The sequence below is a fragment of the Giraffa tippelskirchi genome, chromosome 2 (assembly GCF_054371585.1).
Source record: "Giraffa tippelskirchi isolate mGirTip1 chromosome 2, T2T-mGirTip1v1.2.pri, whole genome shotgun sequence".
Classification (NCBI taxonomy): Eukaryota; Metazoa; Chordata; class Mammalia; order Artiodactyla; family Giraffidae; genus Giraffa; species Giraffa tippelskirchi.
This window is the reverse complement of record NC_137276.1, coordinates 34,590,069-34,606,140: the sequence shown is the minus strand read 5'-3', so window position 1 is coordinate 34,606,140 and position 16,072 is coordinate 34,590,069. Positions and strand designations below refer to the sequence as shown.

At 41.3% G+C, this 16,072-nt stretch overlaps 1 protein-coding gene across 4 annotated transcripts in view; it reads left to right on the top strand.

Annotated features, from left to right (window-relative positions):
* PLCE1 (phospholipase C epsilon 1) overlaps window positions 1-16,072 on the top strand; it is a 359,604-nt gene that overhangs the window by 117,166 nt on the left and 226,366 nt on the right. The window contains exon 1 of one of the 4 annotated variants that reach the window (XM_081553530.1): window positions 14,899-15,042. The exons of the other annotated variants lie outside the window; for them this stretch is intronic. The gene's annotated coding sequence lies outside the window, so the exon portion shown is untranslated. Of the gene's footprint in view, window positions 1-14,898; window positions 15,043-16,072 lie in introns of those variants that run through there. 4 annotated transcript variants of the gene reach the window in all.

Here is a 16,072-nt window from a genome sequence, read left to right as displayed (position 1 = left end):
GCCATGATCTTAGTTTTCTGAATGTTGAGTTTTAAGCCAACTTTTTCACTCTCCTCTTTGACTTTCATCAAGAGGCTGTTTCATTCTTCTTTGTTTTCTGCCATAAGTGTGGTATCATCTGCATATCTGAGGCTATTGATATTTCTCTGAGCAATCTTGAGTCCAGCTTGTGCTTCTTCCAGTCCAGCATTTCTCTTGATGTACTCTGCATATAAGTTAAATAAGCAGGGTGAAAATATACAGCCTTGACGTACTCCTTTCTCAATTTGGAACCAGTCTGTTGTTCCATGTTCAGTTCTAACTATTGCTTCTTGACCTGCATACATATTTCTCAGGAGGCAGGTCAGGTGGTCTGCTATTCCCATCTCTTTAAGAATTTTCCACAGTTTGTTGTGATCCGTACAGTCAAAGGCTTTGGCATAGTCAATAAAGCAGAAGTAGATGTTTTTCTGGAACTCTCTTGCTTTTTTGACTACGGATGTTGGCAATTTGATCTCTGGCTTCTCTTCCTTTTGTAAATCCAGCTTGAACATCTGGAAGTTCATAGTTCACATACTGTTGAAGCCTGGCTTGGAGAATTTTTCAGCATTACTTTGCTAGTGTGTGAGATGAGTGCAATTGTGTGGTAGTTTGAGCATTCTTTGGCATTGCCTTTCTTTGGGATTGGAATGAAAACTGGAATATTATTTGTAATATCTATCAATAAAAGCAAATAGCTCAATACAAAAATCATTTGTATTTCTTTACACTAGGAATGAACAATTCCAAAATGAAGTTAAGAAGAGCTTGATGTTCTTAAAGAGAAGTTAAGAACAATTCCATTTATAAAACCATCCAAAAGAATAAAATACTTAGGAATAAATTTAACAAAGAGGCATAAGACTTAGATACTGAAAACTGTAGAAAATCATTGAAAAGCCAATGACAAAACATTGGAGAAAATTTATAAAAAGCAATTTTATGAGAAGTAAAAATATTTATATTTTAGGTATGTAGCTCTCTGATGATTTGATTTGATCAAAGACTATAATTTAAAATTTTAAGAGGAATAGGTGAACTGAACATACTTTTGGTGATTCTTCATGATTACTTTTTGCATCCAAGCTCCTAGTAAGAAGAAATAGCAGAGAACTGGAGTTTACTTCCTGGTCAAGATCTGAAAGTAAATGTGATATATTGTCAATAAAAGATGCTGCTAAGAACTTTGATGTCATTTAGTTGCTGAGTCATGTCTGACTCTTTTGTGACCCCATGGACTGTAGCCCACCAGTCTCCTCTGTCCATGGAATTTCCCAGGCAAGAATACTGGAGTGTGTCGCCATTCCCTCCTCCAGAGTATCTTCAACCCAGGGATCAAACCCACATCTCCTGCATTGGCAGGCACATTCTTTACCACTGAGCCATCAGGGAAGCCCACTAAGAACATAGATGAACTCATTATACATATATGGTACCATAATTGTTTTGTAAATTGGAAAAGTTTGTATTAGGTAAAATGAAATCAGGATGTACAAAGAAAGTGGGGAACTGCCTCAAACATTTGAGGACATTTATATTACTAATTTCAATTAGTAATCTGTGTGTATATGTGTATATATATATGTATGTATGTCTTAAAACACATGTCTGCTGTCATTATAATTATCACTGAGCCCGTAATGTGTACCTGGCAGTTTTGTAAACAACTTTCTTGACATTATCTCATGTAATGCCCATGACTCTATAAAGGAGACTCCACTGTAATGTCTTCTTTTATAGAAGAGGAAATGGAGATCTAGAGAGGTTAGTCCACTTGCCTGGGTTGAACAAAAGCATATGACAGTCCCAGTAACCACACTAAAACCAGTGCCCCCAGCCACCCTGCCATATTGCCCTGCTTATTTCTCGCCCAATGATAGCAAACACCAGTTTCCTGTGGTTGGTTAGAAGTGAATGTCCCTTTCAGGTATAGCCTGTGGATGTACCCTGGGGGTCTTTTTTGCTGTTGTCCTCAGGATGCTACAATTAAAGGATTGTCCTGATTTTAAGACTGTCTTTCCAGAGAGTCTCTTGGAATTTTAGGATACCAACTACAGTTTATATGACATTTGCCAAGTTTTGGGCTCAGAAATTTCATTGCACATTGTAAAGTGATTATACTCCAATAAAAAATTAAAAATAAAAAAGAACTTTCATTGCTCAAACAGAGGCCTGGACATAAACATGATTGCCAAACTTGGTTGCTGCCTCACAAGGATTCTCATTCTGTAAAAGTAACAGAGTTTGTAGGTAAGACCTTGGGCTGTAGTCAGCAGGATCAGTTCATGTTCTGCTTCAACAATAGAACCTTCCACATGGTGTTGCTGAAAGTAAGGCTGTCACTTAGGGCACTTAGCACACTGTGGGGCACTTAGAAAGTTTTTAAGAATGGTAGCTGCTCAAACACACAGCCTTTTTTTTTTTTTTTTTTAATAAATTTATTTATTTTAGTTGGGGGCTAATTACTTTACAATATTGTAGTGGTTTTTGCCATACATTGGCCTGAATTAGCCATGAGTTTACATGTGTTGCCCATCCTGAACCCCCCTCCCACCTCCCTCCCCATCCCATCCCTCTGGGTCATCCCATTGCCCCAGCCCCGAGCATTTGTCTCATGCATCAAACTTGGAATGGTGTTCTGTTTCACATATGATAATATACATGTTTCAATGCTATTCTCCCAGAACGTCCCACCCTCACCTTCTCCCTCAGAGTCCATAAGACTGTTCTATGCATCTGTGTCTCTTATTCTGTCTCGCATATAGGGTTATCGTTACCATCTTTCAAATTCCATATATATGCATTAGTATACTGTATTTGTGTTTTTCTTTCTGGCTTACTTCACTCTGTATAATGGGCTCCATTTTCACCCATCTCAATAGAACCGATTCAAATGTATTTTTTTTAATGGCTGAGTAATATTCCATTGTGTATATGTACCACAGCTTCCTTATCCATTCGTCTGCTGATGGACATCTAGGTTGCTTCCATGTCCTGGCTATTGTAAACAGTGCTGCGATGAACATTGGGGTACACGCGTCTCTTTCATTTCTGGTTTCCTCGGTGTATATGCCCAGCAGTGGGATTGCTGGGTCATATGGCAGTTCTAGTCCCAGTTTTTTAAGGAATCTCCACACTGTTCTCCATAGTGGCTGTACTAGTTTGCATTCCCACCAACAGTGTAAGAGGGTTCCCTTTTCTCCACACCCTCTCCAGCATTTATTGCTTGTAGACTTTTGGATAGCAGCCATTCTGACTGGTGTGAAATGGTACCTCATTGTGGTTTTGATTTGCATTTCTCTAATAATGAGTGATGTTGAGCATCTTTTCATGTGTTTGTTATTCATCTGTATGTCTTCTTTGGAGAAATGTCTGTTTAGTTCTTTGGTGCATTTTTTGATTGGGTCGTTTATTTTTCTGGAATTCAGCCGCAGGAGTTGCTTGTATATTTTTGAGATGAATTGTTTGTCTGTTGCTTCGTTTGCTATTATTTTCTCCCATTCTGAAGGCTGTATTTTCACCTTGCTTAGAGTTTCCTTTGTTGTGCAAAAGCTTTTAATTTTAATTAGGTCCCATTTGTTTATTTTTGCTTTTATTTCCAATATTCTGGGAGGTGGGTCATGGAGAATCCTGCTGTGATTTATGTCGGAGAGTGTTTTGCCTATGTTTTCCTCTAGGAGTTTTATAGTTTCTGGTCTTACGTTTAGATCTTTAATCCATTTTGAGTTTATTTTTGTGTATGGTGTTAGAAAGTGTTCTAGTTTCATTCTTTTACAAGTGGTTGACCAGTTTTCCCAGCACCACTTGTTAAAGAGATTGTTTTTTCTCCAGTGTATATTCTTGCCTCCTTTGTTGAAGATAAGGTGTCCATAGGTGCGTGGATTTATCTCTGGGCTTTCTATTTTGTTCCATTGATCTATATTTCTATCTTTGTGCCAGTACCATACTGTCTTGATGACTGTGGCTTTGTAGTAGAGCCTGAAGTCAGGCAGGTTGATTCCTCCAGTTCCATTCTTCTTTCTCAAGATTGCTTTGGCTATTCGAGGTTTCTTATATTTCCATACAAATTGTGAAATGATTTGTTCTAGTTCTGTGAAAAATAGCATTGGTAGCTTGATAAGGATTGCATTGAATCTATAGATTGCTTTGGGTAGTATACTCATTTTCACTATATTAATTCTTCCAATCCATGAACACAGTTTATTTCTCCATCTGTTTGTGTCCTCTTTGATTTCTTTCATCAGTGTTTTATAGTTTTCTATATATAAGTCTTTTGTTTCTTTAGGTAGATATATTCCTAAGCATTTTATTCTTTCTGTTGCAGTGGTGAATGGTATTGTTTCCTTAATTTCTCTCTCTGTTTTCTCATTATTGGAGTATAGGAATGCAAGGGATTTCTGTGTGTTAATTTTATATCCTGCAACTTTACTATATTCATTGATTAGCTCTAGTAATTTTGTGGTAGAATCTTTAGGGTTTTCTATGTAGAGGATCATGTCATCTGCAAACAGTGAGAGTTTTACTTCCTCTTTTCCTATCTGTATTCCTTTTATTTCTTTTTCAGCTCTGATTGCTGTGGCCAAAACTTCCAAAACTATGTTGAATAGTAGTGGTGAAAGTGGGCATCCTTGCCTTGTTCCTGACTTTAGGGGAAATGCTTTCAATTTTTCGCCATTGAGGATAATGTTTGCTGTGGGTTTGTCATATATAGCTTTTATTATGTTGAGGTATGTTCCTTCTATTCCTGCTTTCTGGAGGGTTTTTGTCATAAATGAATGTTGTATTTTGTCAAAGGCTTTTTCTGCATCTATTGAGATAATCATATGGTTTTTATCTTTCAATTTGTTAATGTGGTGTATTACATTGATTGATTTGCGGATGTTAAAGAAACCTTGCATTCCTGGGATAAAGCCCACTTGGTCATGATGTATGATCTTTTTAATATGATGTTGGATTCTGTTTGCTAGAATTTTATTAAGGATTTTTGCATCTATGTTCATCAGTGATATTGGCCTGTAGTTTTCTTTTTTTGTGGCATGTTTGTCTGGTTTTGGGATTAGGGTGCTGGTGGCCTCATAAAATGAGTTTGGAAGTTTACCATCTTCTGCAATTTTCTGGAAGAGTTTGAGTAGAGTAGGTGTTAGCTCTCCTCTAAATTTTTGGTAGAATTCCGCTGTGAAGCCGTCTGGTCCTGGGCTTTTGTTTGCTGGAAGATTTCTGATTACAGTTTCGATTTCCGTGCTTAAACACACAGCCTTTTAAGAGGACTTTGGTGTGAGCAGTGCATCTCAGTAACCAGCAGACCCAGCCTGCAGTTAAGAGCCGAGAGCGGCTCTGGACTGCAGACTCCTAAGGCCACCTGGAAACTGGCCAGCCCGGACTTTGAAAATTTAAACATTTTCAAACTTATTTTTAACCGAACTTAAAGAAAAGGGATTCCCACAGTGTGAAGGAGGCTGCTGCAGCTTTGCCATTTCCCGCAGGGAAAGGGACCCAGGGAGACTTCTTTTCATTGGTGGAAGAAATGAAGGGGAGGGCGAGAGTTCGAGGTCAGGAAGAAGCTGTGGACTGGGAGCTTGAATCTGGGTTCTCGGCCAGCTGTCCCTGGAGCTCCCCAGCTGCTCTTTCTATGGCTATTAAAGCAGGGGGCTGGACTGCAGGCCCTTCCAGTGTTGACATTCTGTGAAACCAGAATGTGAAACCAAGGCGTCACATTAGACCCAAAGAATTCCTTTGGCCCTGAGAGTCCCGGTGGCCTAGAGGGCTTGGCTTGTTTATGTGGATAATTAGTAAGCCAATCACAGACAACAGAAAGGGAGAATTGAAGACTGGGGAAACCTCTCTCATTTCCAACTTCCCTGAGGTCTATTCCAAACTCCAGTTGGTCCTGTTTATTTGATGGACTCCATGGAGTCTCAGAGATGTCAACCCACTTTTTGGAGTGTGTATGGAGTTGGGCTGTGGTTGGGGGATGGTTCCTTGGATGTTCCAGTTTCCCCCAGACTTAGATCTGGTAGGAGGCCCGCATGGCTGATGGGCACAGAGGTTCACTGCCTCCCCTAACGGGGCGGTGGATGCCTTCCCCAGCATTGCCAGACTTCCAGAGTGGGCACTCAGTCAGGCCATGTGGCCACAGACCCTGAGCAGGTCCTGCAGGGTGGCTTCTTTAGTACCTGCTTCTCACTCCTCTTCACACTGAATGCAGGAAAGGCTATGGGTAGGGACAGGGTGGGAAATTGGGGCTTTCTTGGTGACTCAGTTGGTAAAGAATCTGCCTGCAGTGCCAGAGACTGGGGCTTGATCCCTGGGTTGGGAAGATCCCCTGGAGTAGGAAATGGCAACCCCACTCCCGTATTCTTGCCTGGAGAATCCCATGGACAAAGGAGCCTGGTGGGCTACAGTCCATGTGGTTGCAAGAGTTGAGTGACTAAACCACCACAGTCAGGGCCAGACTCACCATCCAGGACCTGGCGTGGTAGACAGACTAGGTAAGAACAGTCTTAGTTTGGCCATTGAGCTCAGTTTGGGAATGTGTCCACAGTCAATATGTGGATGTCTAAGTATGACCAAATAATAGGACAGTTTTTAGAAGTAAATAATCCAGACTGTGTACATTCAAATGTATCTCTCATTTAGTCAGTCAACAAACATTGGTTGAGCCTTCCCCTGTGCCAAGTGCTCTGTCAGATGCTGGGACATGGCACAGGCAAGCTCTTCTGGGCTGCTGGTGGGGATCAAGTGATTCTGCAGGCCATGCCTCTGCTGTGGTCACGTTCTCTGCTCCGGAAGCCTTGTCTTCTGGAACCGCTTTGGACGGCTCTGCCTTTAATCTGGAGATGGTATCATTGCTCAAAACATTTTTGGAACTCCCCTTTAGGAATTGCCTTCCGAGCTAGTCGGGGCCACACAGGAAAATCCATCTCACTATTTTATAGCCACACCTAGCTTGTGACCAAAAAAGGTATTACCCAGCTTAATGACCCACTTATTCCCCAGACTTGGCTCTGATTGACTTGCCTGTGAGCCAAAATTGCATCCACTCTCTAAGGATGGATATTTACCACCACTGAACATATTAGCAGTAATTTGGGTAATTTTGAAATAACATCTCACTTGCCCCAAACTCCCCTGGTCCTGTGCCTCAGTTGTAATACTTAGCCCAGTCATCCTTGTGGTGGAAAAACCTTCTTCTGCCTCTATTTCCCCCATCAGGCTGGGAGCCTTTGGAGGGCAGGACTATATGTCTATAACCTCTGCAGTGTCCAGCATGCGTTTTGATGTTCAAAAATGTATATTTACTAAAATGCAGCATACAGGTTCTGACGGAAGTTTCCAAAAAAGGATTCCAGAATTGCTGCAAGTGACGAGTGTTGTTGGATCAATGGGCAGTGTAGTGTGCATGGAATACATAGGCTTTGGAATCTATCAGGCCTGACTCCAATCCCTACTTGTCCCCTTTACCAGCAGTGTGGCTGACCCTACACAGATTCATTCCCTCTGAGCCTCTATTTCTGCAGCTGTGGAAAGGGGTAATGATACTGCCTTCTAGGGGCTTTTATCAGGACCAGTGAGAATGTTCATGTAGCGCCCTAAGCATAATGCCTCTTGTGTAGTACACTAATTCAATAAATGAGAGTGGTTCTTTTACTATTATTATTGTTGCTGTGTCATCGTTGTGTTGGAATGAATTCTCATTTGGATGCATAAATTCTGATTTTTTAAAAAATAACGTCTCACCTAGCACTCCCATCCTTTAAAATCGTATGTCATAGAGATTTCATGCTGACATGTAGTTGCTAGAACCCAACTAAGTCCAAGCTGCTAATTTTTCAGAGATCAGAAAGGGAAGTGGGTTGACTGAGGTCACGCTGGTTCATGGAAGAACTGGATCAGGCCAGAGATCCTTTGATGTGACATTTGATTCTTGCCCCTACATTTGGAGGTTTTCCACCTTCCTTCCAAGGGTCTGGCAAGCAGGCTAGGAGCTCTGGGGCCTGGCATTCTTGGGCGGCAGCAGCCAAGGATTTGGCTTATGCCTTTGGGTAACTGCAAACACATGCTTCCCATGCTTTTGTGTAGTAACACTTTGTCACTTTGCAGAGCACAGAGCATGCTTGTGATGGTGTGGTTGTGTAGCTGGTGAAGCCGGTAGGAGCAGTGGGCTGGTGGTCGAGGAGCACACCAGACAGACCTGGTTAGGTACCAGGTTTGAGCTTCAGCTTCTTTATCTGCAGAACAGGAATAGTAATAGTATCTGCCACATAGTGTAGTGAGGGTTCAGTAAGGTTTGCATGTAACGTGCTTAGCACAGTGTGTGGCACATGATAATTACTTTTAAAATTTCACATTTTGATCGGTTAACACATCCAAAATGAAACAGTCTACCTCTGGCATCCCCACCAGTCATAAGCCAATCTCTGATCGGTCTTGAAACCTTACCTGGGCTCTCTCACAAGTGGGCTGTATTGACAAACCACTTCCCCTTCCCTTTTCCCCTTTTCATCCAGCATCGTGCCTCTCAAACCTTCCCATCCCAGCCTGATCAGGGAGGACCATAAGATACTGAAGTAACCAATAGTAGTTGTCCATCAGGAATGGTGTTGGGAACCCCTGGTCTTTCTTGTTCATCAAAAGTCATGAGACTTCCCTGGAGGTCCAGTGGTTAGCTTCCAACGCAAGAGGCTCAGGTTCAATCCCTGGCCGAGGAACTTAGAGCCCATGTGCTGCACACTGTGGCCAAAAGAATAATTTTAAAAAAATTGTGAAAAAAATGGACTTCTGGCTTAAATAAATAGTACTTTTCTTGGAAGATGCCTTTCCTTTGAAGGCATTTGCATCTGTGAGTGGAGAAGGCAATGGCAACCCACTCCAGTACTCTTACCTGGAAAATCCCATGGACAGAGGAGCCTGGTGGGCTGCAGTCCATGGGGTCGCACAGAGTTGGACACGTCTGAAGCGACTTAGCAGCAGCAGCAGCACCTGTAAGAGGCTCTGGTCTCCTGCAGCATGGCAGGCTTCCACATCCCTGGATTGATACCGTCCACCATTACCATTTTGGTACCAGGTTCTTTGCACATGAATGCACTGGGTTCTGTCTGCTCCTTTTTTTTTTTTCTCTTTTTTTCTCAACTAAAACTTTAAGAAATTGAAAAGTTCTGAATTTCTGTTTGGAAAGCATGACGATACTCAGTAAGACCAGAACAATCCAAATAATCCTAAATTTACAGAGACTAGATTCATAAAACCCCAGGGTAATTTTTTTTTCCCTATCTAGGAAAATCATATTTCATAGCAGTTCTTACAATGCCCTGACTCTGGATGGGGGCCCTCCCTTGCTTCTAGATATTACATCATTTCATTTCGGCTAATGTAAACACTCATCACCCCGCATGTAACAGGATTTTTAGCACAGTTTAAGATTGGGCTTCACTCGGTGGGTCATTGCAATGATTAATGGTTTCAGAAGGAAGTGCAGCAGGAAGAAGCTTTGCGGGAATGGAAGAGGTGAGGCAGCTCCATGTGAGATTCTGCAAAAGGATTAAGATTTGGCACCGGGCTTGGTTTCTGTGCAGCCTCTTAGGCAGAGAGCCTCAGGAGAGGGAAGCAGGCTGTCAGCTGGGGCTTTGCACGCTCTCAGCCTGCCTTGAGGGTTGCTTGGTTCTTCCCTCTTTCTGCAGTACCCAATTTTACCTTATTAAAGGATGGATGTGGATGCTGAAGCCTTAAAGAAGACCAGGTAAGGGTTCCTGTTGTCCAGGAAGTCCCCCGACGTTCTTAATGCATGAAATCTGGGGACTGTTCCTTTTCTCACACCGCTGTGCAGTGTTGGCCAAAACACAATTCCTCTGAGACATTTCACAGAGAGGATCAGGGAAGTTTCTTCCCTAGTTAAAGACGTTTCTAAAATGTTTTAACCCAAAATACTGAACAGTTAGAGATGCAAATTTCTCTTCCTTTGAAGACATAGCTTTAAGATTATCACTGTGCATTTTAATCTACAAGATTTTGAAAGGAATCCTGAGGGTATTTGTTTTCCTTCCTTTTATAATGGCCTGTGGTGTGTTATGTCTGTATCAACATCTAGTTTAATGAAAACTTCTGATTCATTATATTCTTCAGAATACTAGCTTTGAAATAAGTTGATCTTCCTTTTGCAGATTTGGTTTTCTTTTTAATCTTTTGGCTTTTGTGAATATGATTGTGGTAAGGAATAGGCTTAGTATAACTAATTTTAAAGTATACTTGAGAGTTCAGTACAGTCATGTTTGATAGCATCCCTGGTTGAAATGAGCTACGTGTTTTTTAATGCTTTAAATATACCTTATTGAAACTGTTTTTCCGTGTCAGTGTCCATAGTTTATCTGTGTGGTTAAGCTATTTATTCACCAACATTGAGAACATATTGGACCTTTGATAAGATTAGCTCAAGAAATAACCAAAAGAGTAGTTTCCTGCTCACCACCAACTCAATTCCAAATTCTGTTCCTTTTCTTTAAAAAAAAAAAAAATTCTGGGGTTAAAAATAACCCAGAATAAAACTTGAAAACTGTTTTGTTTCTCTGTATTTGGCTAACTTCATTGCAAAGTACTGTGTTTAAGGAATTCAAGCTATGAAGACTACTCTTGAAATGGCTCACACAACTCTATCTCTGAATTTCTACAACCCCTTTCAAGAGCATATGATGTTTTATGAGTATTATTGGGATTCAGGTTTTCAATTAAGTTTTTATGCTTTCTACACCCCCTGTAGATGGAAGAAAATCACATGAAAAATCATGTCAATTTCCTGACACAAGCTCATTTTTCTTGCATCCAAAGTAGTGTAGAGTTGTCAAAGTGAGAATAGGGGGCATTTGACACCCCTCTTTACCGTGAGAGTGTGGGCGTCTTCGTAGGAGTGAATGCCTGGTGCTTGTTGTGGCAGAAAGATAGACACAGGAACTGTTTTTTAAAATTATTTATTTATTTTTTATTGAGGTATAGTTGATTTATAATGTTGTCTTAGTAAAGTGATTCACTTATATACACTCTTTTTCAAATTATTTTCCCACATACGTTGTTACAAAATATTGACTATAGGAACTCTTGGTCTATATGATTTATTGAAAACAAAATGTTTTTGTTCGATGTAGAGGACTCTGATCCTGTAGCAAGGAGGTCTCTATACCCAATTGTTCCTGCCATTTCTGCTTGATGAGCCCATTTAGTTCACGTTGTCCCTGTTGCTTCCTTTGGGAGACATACTGGAGACACACAGGAGCCTGGAGACTCCCAGACATGCTGGGAGACATACAGGAGAATCTCTAGCATTTTGTATTGCTTTAACTGAGCGCTGCATCCACTGTGTTTCTCTTAGTGGGATGGCTAATAATAAAGCAGGTTTATGGCTCAATTTGAGAAGGTGTGAGAGCAGCTGTAATCTTTAGGAAAAAAAGAATCATGCCAAGGATTAAACGCGCAAACTCTTTAATTGTATTGTGTTCATTCTCTTCTGGTTATTAGAGAATCTAGACATGCTATCGTTACAAATACTTTTCATAATTGAGTTTAAAAAAAGTCATGCTGTATAGTTGGAAATGGTTAACCCTGATGTTGTCCTGACTTGACTTATGGTCATATTGCTGTCTTCTTAAGGGATAACTTTAGCCCACTAATATTTTTAAAAATATTAAACAAAATATATTTTGTTATATTTTTGTCAAGAAACTAAATATAATTTTGTCAATGTATTACTTTATCATCATTCTACCTTCTTCCTCCTTATCTGTCATGTAGGATAGAGGGGAAATTGTCCAGGTAAACAGTTGGGGAATAATTACTAGGAACCTCCTAGGAGGTTGCCATGAATTGTCCTTTCCATCCTGGTGTGCTGTTGATAAAGGTTCCATTTATTTGTGGTTTTTTATTTTTATTGAAATAGTAAGACATTCTCATGAAAAAATGTAAGCAATACCAAAAAAAAATAACAAAACTCTCCTCTGTGGACCCCAGACTCCCATTTCTCCTCTAGGCAATGTCGAGAATTCTTTAAAGCAGCCAACAGTGCTTTCAAGCCGTGCTTCTCAAAACACCTGCAGTGTTGCTCCCGTATAAAACACAGCTTCCTGGGCTCCACCCCGGAGATGCTGGATCTAGGAGACTAGAGTTGGGCCCCCAAATGTGCATTTCTAGCAGTTTCCCAGGTGATGGTGCCACCTGCCAAGACAACACTTTGATGTGTGCCGGCTTCAAGTGAAGGTCTCCTTCTTCTGTGTCCATTTTTCACTTTCTCTTTTCTAGTTTTCAGAATGGTTGCAGTTGCAATGAATAGCCACACTATCCCTTTGAGAGAGAACCGTGGTGGCAGATAAAATCACATACCTGTAATCGGCATTGGGGTAGAGAGAAGGGTAGTGATGGTGGCAGATATTCTGTGTGAATGGCTGCGGTGTGTGAAGAGCATTGCTTTATGAGTGGGCTGCTCTGAGTTCCAGGTTCAATTACAATCTGAAACAATCATCAGTTAAAGTAAGCACAGCAGCCTCCACCAAAAATCTTTTTATTGGCTGTGATTTTGAAAACATTTACTGTAATTACACACACACACACACACACACACACACACACACACACATATCCTCGAAAAATGACCCATCTCTGCCCCCGCTCATCTCTGCTTCCCCACAAGTGTTGCCACATCTGCCTTGTCCTCTGGCATGTGCTGCAGGTGGCCCTGCTCGACACAAAAGAATCCCGGTCACACTTTGGTGTTGGGCAGAGTGTTCCCCATGACACCAGCCTGGGTTATAAACAGGTTTGTTCTCATTAATATATTTAGCTCAAGCCATTTTACTGGGGACCTTTTGTGCCACACACTTCTGGGCTCTGAGATACAACAGTGAGCTGGACAGACAGTCCCCGCCGTTATGAGGCTTTAGATATTGTAGAGGTTCTTGGGGAAGGAGGTGAGTAACCCAGAATGGGGATGGAGAAGGGGAGAAAGGGAAGACTATGACATGTAGGTGCTCAGTGATAACTGGGTGTACGGATGGAGCCCTTCCAGTTCATGTTCAGTTGGCTTAGATGGTTTCTTGGTGCAGGTCATAGTATTAGGAGGACCAGGAGATACCCTGGAGGGAGAAATATAGTTCTTGCCCTCAAGGAATTTGCTGTTCAAGGTTATATAACTGTGACAGTCCAGCGTGGTACATTGATAAAGAGCTTTCCCATACATGGGGAGCGCGCCCCCCCACCCCCAGACAGTGTTATGTGGTTGGATAATAAAATATAAGCAGTTGTCTCTGATGCCCACTTCTGCCATTTCTAAAAGGAGCTATTGCTACAAGTAGAACAAAAAGGTAAAACACCTACTGTATTTTATTTCACGTTCACTTCACACCCTGATTTGCTTGGCCACTGGGTGCCAATTGAATTCAAAGTGCTGAGACATCGAATCCTAATAACTTCCACATGCTCACCTGCAACATGAAGATGTACAGAGAAGCGTCAGGTGTATGTGTGTGTGCTGGAGAGGGTCAGGGTTTTACCAGAAACTATGTCTGTTCAATGATTTCTCCACTGGGGTCAGTCTAGCTTAGGAATCCAGTGGGGTCTGCAGATCATACCCATGAAGAAAGAACTGTGGCAACCACTGCCGGCTTAGGCAGGTGCAGGACACAGGGAAGCCTTGGGGCATTCCAGAACTATTTAGCAATGGTTGGCAAATGGAGTCATGGTCCCCTGGCACGAATTGAGTGAAGACCATCTGGTGAAAATGATGAAACAGAGATAGGAAATCAGTTGACTGGAAGCTGTCCCATGCATGCCCTGTGAGTTACATGCCAAACTCCCCTTTTTGGTTCCAGTACCACAACTTGAAAGCATACAACAGTGAGGTTCTAAAGTCTAATTTGGGAAGCTGAGAAGGAAGCTGAAGATCAGAAACTTTTGCAATCATTGCTGAGCCATAGTCATAGATAGATAGATAAATAGATAGATAGACAGATAGCTGTAGTACAGACCATCCATGAAACAGGTGGATTTTGAGGGTCCTAATAAGAGCAGAATGCAGGGCTGCTGAATTTCTTAGAAACCAAAGGCTCTCATGAGACATCTGGCAAAGGAGGGTAGGAAACTAGGGTCATGAAACAGATTTTCAGAGCAGTGGAGAAATCCAAGAAGCCTTAGCATAAAAATACCATCAGGAAATGCCTAGTAGGTGGAAATAGCCAACAGTTAATGAAAATATGGCAGTAGAAAGGAGTTATGGGCCACCTGACAAGGATAATGAGATTGAGCTGGAGACTGGAGTAGGACTGGCCGAGCTAAAAAAATTGGGCCAATTAGTAATAATGAGGGTGTTTACTTGCTTGTAGATTGGCAAAATACCTCCCTGGGATGAATTAGGACAAATGATCATTTCCTGTACTAATGATTTTACAGAAGAAAAGGAAAACAAGCACCATAGAAGGTGCAGGAAGCATCTGTGAGTGAACACTGTGATTCAATGATCCTAACAAGTTTAAGATTAAGGGTCTGGTGCAAGGATGGAAAACCAAGATAATGTATACGCAAAAGGAGAAATGAGAAAAATGTGAATAGTGATTATGAAAAAAATGTCATAAACCTCAAGAATCTTGCCAACTAATTTTTAAAAAACATTGCCAACACCTATGGGGAAGCATAAAGTATGACAAGATTCATAAAACCATTTGGTGGATTGGGTTGAGAAGAACTAGCTTCCTTTTCTTACCTCACCTTCTTTGACTAAGACAATAAGAATAAATAACCATTTGCTAAACACTTATTGTGTACAGGCGTCGGGCAAAACGCTCCACATACCTTCCTGCATTTGACTCATAGCCCTCCTTGTGTGTGCCAGGTCACTTCAATTGTGACACTGTAGACTGTAGCCTGCCAGGCTCCTCTATCAATCCATGGGATTCTCTAGGCAAGAATATTGGAGTGGGTTGCCACTTCGTTCTCCAGGGGATCTTTCTGATCCAGGGATTGAACCCGTGTCTCTTACGTCTCCTGTACCGGCAGGTGAGTTCTTTACCACCAGCACCATCTAGGAAACCAGCCCCCCACCCCCAATAGGCCTAGGGGTCGGAATAATAATCTCTATTTACAGATGCAGCTCAAAGAGGATTGCTCAAGGCAAGACATAGTCCTAAGAAATAGATATCTTCAGGAAAAAGAGGAAGTTAATTGAAAGAACAGAGAAATCCACCTGGGAAGCCCATGAAAAAGATCCATGTATAATTTAAGGGGCATCCGTAAGAAACAGACATTAAAGCAAAAATAAGAAGGCCTTTTAAAGTAACTGGAGTGAAGGAGCCAGCCAGAGAACCGGTAGAAGCTTTGTAGATTACCGGAAAACTCCTTCGGATGTTTGAAAGGGAGCCAGCGGGCATAATAAATTATTTGCCTTGATCTTTTCAGAAAAAATATATCAAACTGAATAATACTCTTAAATCATCTTTAGAAGCAGAGGTACTAGATCAAGTAGTGGTGGATGCACAGAATGTTCTAGACCAGTTGACAAACTGGATGTAGATAAATCACCAAGACAACTCAGCATTCATCCAAGAGTTCTAAAGGAATTCAAAGGTGAAATTATGTGGCTGATGGTTAAAGCAACTAATCTTTAGCTTCAAAAACCCAGCAATCCCCTAAGCCTTTGTTGTCCAGAAAAGATGCCTGGCTTTACTACTTCATTTGAAAATGAATTATCATAGATATATGTAAAATATGAAATATGATAAATCAAATAAGAAAATAAAGACAGCAGTGATTTTTTGAATTCCCAAACCCTGATGTCACGGTCCTGAAAGCTTTGTGAACATTTCATTCTTGAAATTGCTGAGAATTACCCAGCTCCTTACGATCATGTAAAATAAGCTTATAATTATTCATGTGAACTCAGTAGCTAAAGCAGAAAGCAACAAATGGGCAGTGACTCAGGGTTTCGAGAAAGTATTCATCATACAGTTCTGCTTCATTTAAGGGGGATAAGATTCCTGCAGCCTCGGAAACGGACGCTCATTGTCCATTAATTAAATAGAAGGCATTC